At 45.7% G+C, this 9,464-nt stretch overlaps 1 pseudogene; it reads left to right on the top strand.

Moving 5' to 3' along the window:
* Positions 1–499: 499 nt before the first annotated feature.
* LOC119360348 overlaps positions 500–9,464 on the top strand; it is a 10,814-nt pseudogene continuing 1,849 nt past the window's right edge.

Genomic DNA, 9,464 nt, shown 5'->3' with positions numbered 1-9,464 from the left:
ACGCGCGGCAATGGAAGGTGCATGGCGGGCGCCCCGGGGCGGACGGCGGCAGGCGGGCGGTCGACGCACGCGCGGCAGTGGAACGCGGGCGTCCCTAGGCGGTGGCCGCTGGGCGGCACGCGACCGGGCGCGAGCAGTCGCCGCCTTCAATCACGCCGCATTTACCGCGGGCAGTTACCGCACGAGGGTACGCCCGTCCGCGCCACGTCAGCACGCACGTCGCATGGCGCCTGACATAGTGGGCCCATGGGGTGCTGATCGGCTCGCGTCCTGTCGGCTACTGGGCAGCCCGGCTTACCCCGCAGCCCCATATACACGGGCGCGCGGGGTAATCGGCCTGGACGCGCGGGGTTAAATCTTTTACATAAAACGAACGTGCCCCTGCCAGCGAAGGTGTATGGACAAATCTCAGCCCTTGATGTGTTTAAGGGGGTGTACCGAAGCAGAAGTGTTGCCTATATATAAATATAATGCAACCCTGGCATATATCTCGATCAACGCCAGCATTCGTCGTCTCTGTTACAACTCACAAAGTGAAATCGACAACAAGATGGCCGTCAAGCGTGAGGCCAGCGTTGTCGGGCAGCTGCTCGTAATCGCCCTCATGGTAGTGGCGGCCCCATCATTGGTGCCGGTGGCCAGGGGGAGGCTAAGGCTGCTTGCTCAGCGAGAACTCCAAGCTCTATGGCAAAGACGAGAAGAAGGACGCGGCATGCGTCACCATGGTCGACAAGGCCTGCGGCACCGAGGCCACCAGTGTGGCCTTCATCGAGCGCTTGTTTACCGAGCTCGCCACGGTCGGCCAAAAGAAACGTGAATCAAATACTTTGCCCACGTCGAGGGGGCAGGACGCCCTGAACGGATACGTCGACAAGCATGGCGGCTGCCCCGGCAACAAGACAGTCTATGCATTCTCCTTCCAATGCACGGTGGACTGCGACACGGCATGCAAGGATCCTGCTTGCTCTGACCGCTGTTACATCGACTGCCCCTATACGGCCATAAGATTTGGCTACATCCAGGGGCGGACCCAGGACAAAAATGTCCCGGTGTCCCATGTCTATCGCATACTCCACTTGTGGATATCGAACAATAATATGGATATATTAATACACTTAACAGTTCAATAGGTATAGAAAACCGTGTAATAGTGAAAATACTTACACAAATCCAAAATGACAAGTTTGAATTAAAATGGTAGTTCATAAGAGGGAAATGAACAATAGTGGATCATCGAGTCTCCAAGAAAAATGTGACATTAGATGTCAATTGCCTACAAATAAAGAAAATCACTTCGTATAAATCATTATGTAAATTTGCGTAATCGAAAAAAACTAAAAAGTTAAGATCATTACTTTCAAAATGGGATAATGCATCATTTTGTTAATGTGAGGGGGGAACATCTTTACCTTCACTAGTAGAGGGGGCATTGGTCTAGGCCGGGTCAGCCTATCAGTCCCGGTTCAATCCAGAACCGGGACCAATGGTGGCATTGGACCCGGTTCGTGAACCCCGGGGACCGGCCGGGCCACGTGGACCATTGGTCCCGGTTCGTCTGGACCTTTTGGTCCCGGTTGGTGGGACGAACCGGGACCAATGGGCCTCGCTCCTAGCCCACCATCATTGGTCACGGTTGGTGCCACGAACCGGGACTAAAGGCTGCCCTTTAGTCCCGGTTCAAGCCACCAATCAGGATCAATGAGGTGCCTATATATACCCCCTCGCGTAAGAGAAGAGCACACTGCTCTATTTTTTCTGCCAGCCGCGAGGGGGAGAGAGCTTGGTGGTGCTCTAGCTCACCTCCTATGCACACAAGGTGTTCGATAGAATGCCCGAGCCACACTACTTAAGCTTTCTCCTCTCCAAGCTTGACCTCCAATCTCCATTTTCCTCAATATTTGTCTAGGTTTAGTGGTCTGTCACGTCTCGTACCCGTCTTCACCGCCGTCGATCACCCGCGCCGATCTCATCGTCGGCACCACCGTGGTGAGCCTCTTGTTCTTATCTTCTTTCTGAAAGGAAAAATATTCTTACTTGTATGTTTAGATAGATACTTGTATTATTTTCTTACTTTTATTATTGCATCTTATATAGTGCGATGGTTTTGGTATCCGCCCCCGTCGGCCCTCGTCCTGTCTATGATTCGGATGTGGTATATATTATCTTTTCATAACTATTGGTTCATTTATTATTTATGAAAATTAGGCCGACCAACATGACATAGATTTTATTTATCTAGGAGGTTGTTGAACCGGAAATTCCAACCGACCCTATTGTCGAGAGGTTAAATTTAGTTGAAGAAGAAAACAATTTCTTGAAGGAAAAAATAAGAAAAATTGAGGAGGAGAAGATGATATTGGAGTTGCATGTTGCGGATGTCGTCGATGATCACAAGATCAAGATGGATGCAATGCGCTTGAAGATTAGAAAGATTAGAAAATATGCCATTCATACCGAGGCTTGGTATCATTATGCCGTTGGATCAGTTGTTACCTTGGTTGCGATTATGATCGCATTTGTTTTCGCATTGAAATGTTTTACATAGTTTCAATGTATGGTTTAATTAATTTAGATGCTCTGCAGAGCTTTATGTTGTTCTGTAATGATTTTCGCTTGAAGATGAGAACTATGTATGTACTTTGGTTTTAATGTGATGATGAACTTCTATTAATTTGGTCACTTAGTTATCTATTCATGATGTTCTATAATGATTTTTGACACACTTAATTATATATAATGCATGCAGATAACCGGCAATGGATGTACGGTAACAAACGCACCTCCGAGTACATTAAGGGCGTGCATGATTTTCTCGAAGTGGCTGAGGCAAACAAGCAGAATGGTTTTATGTGTTGTCCATGTCCTATATGTGGGAATACGAAGTCTTAGTCTGACCGGTAAATCCTTCACACCCACCTGCTTTACAAGGGTTTCATGCCACACTATAATGTTTGGACGAGGCACGGAGAAATAGGGGTTATGATGGAAGACGGCGAAGAAGAAGAGTACGATGACAACTATGTGCCCCCTGAATACGGTGATGCTACTGAACATCAAGAGGAACCAGACGATGTGCACGATGATGCTGCAACGGGCGAAGCTGCTGAAGATCAAGAGAAACTAGACGATGTGCCCAATGATGATGATCTCCGCCGGGTCATTGTCGATGCAAGGACGCAATGCGAAAGTCAAAAGGAGAAGATGAAGTTCGATCGCATGTTAGAGGATCACAAAAAAGGGTTGTACCCCAATTGCGAAGATGGCAACACAAAGCTCGGTACCGTATTGGAGTTGCTGCAGTGGAAGGCAGAGAATGATGTGCCAGACAAAGGATTTGAGAAGCTACTGAAAATATTGAAGAAGAAGCTTCCAAAGGATAACGAATTGCCCGACAGTACATATGCAGCAAAGAAGGTCGTATGCCCTCTAGGATTGGAGGTGCAGAACATACATGCATGCCCTAATGACTGCATCCTCTATCGTGATGCGTACAAGGATCTGAACGCATGCCCGGTATGCGGTGCATTACGGTATAAAATCAGACGAGATGACCCTGGTGATGCTGATAGCGACCCCCCCAGGAAGAGGGTTCCTGCGAAGGTGATGTGGTATGCTCCTATAATACCACGGTTGAAACGTCTGTTCAGAAACGTAGAGCATGCCAAGTTGATGTGATGGCACAGTGAGGACCGTAAGAAAGATGGGAATTTGAGAGCACCCGCTGACGGGTCGAAGTGGAGAAAAATCGAGAGAAAGTACTGGGCTGAGTTTGCACGTGACCCAAGGAACGTATGGTTTGCTTTAAGCGCGGATGGCATTAATCCTTTCGAGGAGCAGAGCAGCAATCACAGCACCTGGCCCGTGACTCTATGTATGTATAACCTTCCTCCTTGGATGTGCATGAAGCGGAAGTTCATTATGATGCCAGTTCTCATCCAAGGCCCTAAGCAACCCGGCAATGACATTGATGTGTACCGAAGGCCATTAGTTGAAGAACTTTTACAGCTGTGGAATGGAAACGGTGTACGTACGTGGGATGATCACAAACATGAGGAATTTGACCTAAAGGCATTGCTATTCGTGACCATCAACGATTGGCCCGCTCTCAGTAACCTTTCAGGACAGACATACAAGGGATACCACGCATGCACGCACTGTTTATTGACACCGAAAGTATATACCTGGGAAGCTGCAGGAAGAATGTGTACCTGGGCCATCGTCGATTTCATCCGACCAACCATCAATGTCGAAAGAAAGGCAAGCATTTCAAAGGCGAGGCAGATCACCGGAAGAAGCCCGCCATGCGTACCAGTGATCACGTACTTGCTATGGTCAATGATTTACACGTAATCTTTGGAAAGGGTCCCGGCGCACTAGCTGTTACGAATGACGCTGGGGGACACGCACCCATGTGGAAGAAGCAATCTATATTTTGGGACCTACCCTACTGGAAAGACCTAGAGGTCCGCTCTTCAATTAACGTGACGCACGTGACGAAGAACCTTTGCGTGAACCTGCTAGGCTTCTTGGGCGTGTATGGAAAGACAAAAGATACAGCTGAGGCACGGAAGGACCTGCAACATTTGCACGAAAAAGACGGCATGCCTCCAAAGTAGTATGAAGGTCCTGCCAACTATGCTCTTACCAAAGAAGAGAAGGAAATCTTCTTTGAATGCCTGCTTAGTATGAAGGTCCCGACTGGTTTCTCGTCGAATATAAAGGGAATAATAAATATGGCAGAGAAAAAGTTCCAGAACCTAAAGTCTCATGATTTCCACGTGATTATGACGCAACTGCTTCCGGTTGCATTGAGGGGGCTCTACCGGAAAACGTCCGATTAGCCATTGTGAAGCTATGTGCATTCCTCAATGCAATCTCTCAGAAGGTGATAGATCCAGAAATCATACCAAGGCTAAGGAGTGATGTGGTGCAATGTCCTTTCAGTTTCGAGCTGGTATTCCCACAATCCTTCTTCAATATCATGACGCACGTCCTAGTTCATCTAGTCGACGGGATTGTCATTCAGGGCCCCGTATTTCTACACAATATGTACCCCTTTGAGAGGTTCATGGGAGTCCTAAAGAAATATGTCCGTAACCGTGCTAGGCCAGAAGGAAGCATCTCCATGGGCCATCAAACAGAGGATGTCATCGGGTTTTGTGTTGACTTCATTCCTGGCCTTAAGAAGATAGGTCTCCCTAAATCGCGGTATGAGGGGAGACTGACTGGAAAAGGCACGCTTGGAAGGGACTCAATAATATGCAGGGACGGATATTCTTGGTCTCAAGCACGCTACACAGTTCTGCAGAACTCTACCTTGGTGACCCCGTATGTCGATGAACACAAGAACAGTCTGCGCTCCAAACACCCGGAGCAGTGCGACGACTGGATTACATGTGAACACATCAGGACTTTCGGCAGTTGGTTGGAAACACGTCTTAGAGGTGACAACACTATTTGTGATGAGCTGTACTTGTTGTCCAGGGGACCATCTTCGACTGTTACGATTTGGAAAGGATACAAGATAAATGGGAATATATTTTACACGGTTGACCAAGATAAAAAGAGCACCAACCAAAACAGCGGTGTCCGCTTTGATGCAACAACCGAGAGGGGAAAGGACACGTATTATGGTTACATAGTGGACATATGGGAACTTGACTACGGACATGATTTTAAGGTTCCTTTGTTTAAGTGCAAATGGGTCAATCTGTCAGGAGGCGGGGTACAGGTAGACCCACAGTACGGAATGACAACAGTGGATCTGAAAAATCTTGGGTACACTGGCGAACCGTTCGTCCTAGCCAATGATGTGGCACAGGTTATCTATGTGAAGGACATGTCTACCAGACCGAGAAAAAGAAAAGATAAGGAAGCGAATACATCATACGATGAGCCAAAGCGCCACATAGTTCTTTCAGGAAAAAGGGACATCGTGGGAGTGGAGGGCAAGACAGACATGTCTGAAGATTATGAAAAGTTTCATGAAATTCCTCCCTTCAAAGTCAAGGCTGACCCCAGCATCCTGATAAACGATGAAGATTATCCATGGTTACGGCGCAATAAGCAAATGACACAAGCGAAGAAAAAAGTTAAGTTTTTCTCCCGCAACTATTATGATGATACCATGCCAACTTTGTGACACACGAAATTATGATACCATGCCAACTTTCAACTTTCAACATTTTCAAAGTTCATTTGAAATGCTTTAATGGCTTATGATTTAGCCCTCGTAATACCATTAATCCCGGTTCGCTCCTTTTCTAAAACTAAAAGCAAAAAAGAATTAAAAAATAAATCAAAAAACAAAAGAAAATAAATAATGCAGAAAGCAAAACAAAAAAACTGAAAAAAAATAAAAATAGCAACAATAAGTATTTTGTTGTAAGTAGAAACAAAATCAAATAAATAAAGCAAGAAACAAAACAAAAAAACAAAAAAAGTGTTTTCAAATTTGAGAACTAATGGCACTAACAGAAAGTTTATAATTTTTCTAAAACTAAAAGCAAACTGAATTAAAAAATAAAGCAGAAAAATAAAATAAAATAAATAATGCAAAAAACAAGACAAAAAAACTGAGAAAACATAAAAATAGCAACAATAAGTATTTTGTTGTAAGTAGAAACAAAATAAAATAAATAAAGCAAGAAACAAAACAAAAAAGTGTTTTCTAATTTGAGAACTAATGGCACTAACAAAAAGTTTATAATTTTTCTAAAACTAAAAGCAAAAAAGAATTAAAAAATAAAGCAAAAAAATAAAAGAAAATAAATAACGCAGAAAACAAAACAAAAAACTGGGAAAAATAAAAATAGCAACAATAAGTAAAGAATAAAAGTGACTCCTACTGGCCCCCCACGGCCTGAATACGACTAGAAACCCACCATGGGCCAGGATTCAGGCCCGCAGGAGGCCCAGTAAGCCCATCAAGCAAAGCAGTAGTAAGTAGGCCCGTAAGCCTGCAGTGGAGAGGAGCTCGAGAGGGGTGCGGCAGTGGGGCTTATAAAGCACTGTGCGCCCCTCTCAGCTAGCGAGGTGGGACTAAACTTTCGTGCCGCACCGTGCCAGCACACGACCTTTGGTGCCGGTTGGTGCCACCAACCGGGACTAAAGGGGGGCATTGGTACCGGTTCGTGGCACCAACCGGTACCAATGCCCACCCTTTAGTCCTGGTTGGTGGCACCAACCAGGACCAAAGGCCGCCGCTTCCCGCCCTTTAGGCTGCTGAAAAGAGGCCTTTGGTCCCGGTTGGTGGCACGAACCGGGACTAAAGGGTGTATTAGTCCCGGTTGGTGCCACGAACCGGGACCAACGCTCTTGATATATATACAGCACTTAGCAGTTTTCGACCAAATCCCCCACTTCTCCCCCGACGCCCCCTGCTCCTCCTCGTCGTCGTCGCCGTCGCCGCCTGACGCCCCTGCTCCACCTTGCCGTCGCCACCGCCACCGAAGCCGTCAGGCTGCTCGCCTTCGCCGTCGCCGCCGCCCCCTGTGAGCAGTCCCGCGCCCCTCCCGTCCCGCGCACCCGCGCGGCCGCCCCTGCCCTGTGCGGCCGCCGTGCCGCCACCCCTGCCTTGCGCGGCCACCGCGCGCCGCCCTGTCCTGCGCGACCGCCGCGCCGCCGCCCCTGCCCTGCATTTTTTTGTATATGTGTATATATGCATTTTTTGTGTATATGTGTTTATATGTGTATGTATGAGTTTGTTTGTATATATATGTGTATTTTTTTGTGTATATGTGTATATATGCATTTTTTCATATATATAATGTATATATGTATGTGGCAGCTATATGATGAATGGATGTGGCTATCTATGTATGAATATAATGTTCATAGCATTTTTTTGTTTATATATGTTTTTTAATATATGTATTAATTTTTTATTTAGGTTGTTAGTATTAGGTTTTAGGTTAGTGCATTTTAGTTTAGTGTAGAGGAAAAAGTAAAATAAGAAGAGGAAAAAAGAAGAAAAAGAAGAGGAGAAGAAGAAAGGAATAGAGGAGAAGAAGAAAAAAATAGAATTTTTCTTCTTTTTTTCTTCTTTTTTTTTCTTCGATCTTCTCCTCCGTCGTCGTCGATATACCCCCCCTCGGCCCTCTCGCTCGACCAAAACTCTCGAGGACACCCAAACCCTAGAAAAAAACGATGTTGGTCTCCTACCCCTTCCCGCTGCGCCCCTACCCGATAAACTCTCTTGTGGCCACCCAAATTTACCAAGTTAAAAGAGCGTTGTCGTCGAGGCCACCCCAAACCCTTGAAGCGTTGTGTCGAGGCCGCCCCAAACCCTTGAAGCGTTGTCTAGGCCACCCCAAACTCTAGAGAAGCAGCGTCGAGGCCACTAATTAACATGATTCTTTATTGTGATTAGCTAGCTAGTTCTACGTTTGCCACTAATATATATCAATCTGTACCATGCATGTTTGAATAATAATTGACATGTTGTAAATATTTGCAGAAACTATGAAACACTATCGAGACGAAGCAACAGAAGCGATGTTGGGGGAGATAATCGCAGAAGGAACTGATGCCGTTGCGTCATTTTTCATCGACGTCGTTGGTCAGGAAGGACTGGGTGAAGAAGAGGGCTATGTTCATAATGGCTCCGGCCCATTAATACCGGTACAAGAAGAGGGCTATGTTCATGATGGCTCCGGTGATGACCCAATGGAGGTACAAGAAGGACAACGTGCTGACTGCTCCAGTGACCAAAAGTAAGTACTACTAGCTAGCTAGTTACGCGCATCTCCCGTTGATTCTATAGCTGTACTTTCATCAATGCCATTTATAATGCTTCATTATCAGTTTGATTGACCTCTATTTCTCGTAAAGTGCTTGTGGCAGGAACAAGGGAATGATTTATGTGGATACTACGTGTGCGAGTTCATCTACAACGCGACTTTGAAACATAAGCAGGGCTACTCTAAAAGACAATATGAAGTGTGTAAGCAATAATATTCACAATTTCAATTTATTACACCATCATTTCTGTTGAGTTTCATTCATACATGTATTAACCCCCTTCTTCAAATTAGACGTGGCAGATGCGGGATGAACTCCTAGAACAAGATCGCATGAAAGCAATTCAAGAGGAATTGGCGGGATTCTTTCTTGATCACGTCATCAATAAAGCCAGAGAATATCATGTGAAAATTGATTTCATTTGCTAGGGGATTGTAAGATATTTTACATATTGTATATGTATGTAGCCAGTAGCGTCGGGTAGATAATACGAAAACTTGTTGTTCGACCAATCTCTCGGAGAAGGAGAGGTCGATCGATCACTTCTCTCGGTATGCATGACGAACTTCTGTACTTAATGGTTCCCTTCATTTTCTTACTAGCTAGCGTGTCGAGGGCCTCTCTATGTACAATATGTAGCGTCGACCAAGCACGGCCATAAGAGAGGACACTTATCTCTATTAATTATCTAGCTAACACAATATATTAAACACCTAAATTAA

The sequence above is a fragment of the Triticum dicoccoides genome, chromosome 2B (genome assembly GCF_002162155.2).
Source record: "Triticum dicoccoides isolate Atlit2015 ecotype Zavitan chromosome 2B, WEW_v2.0, whole genome shotgun sequence".
NCBI classification, from domain to species: Eukaryota; Viridiplantae; Streptophyta; class Magnoliopsida; order Poales; family Poaceae; genus Triticum; species Triticum dicoccoides.
Note: the sequence above shows the minus strand (reverse complement) of the source record. Positions and strands in the feature narration are given on the sequence as shown.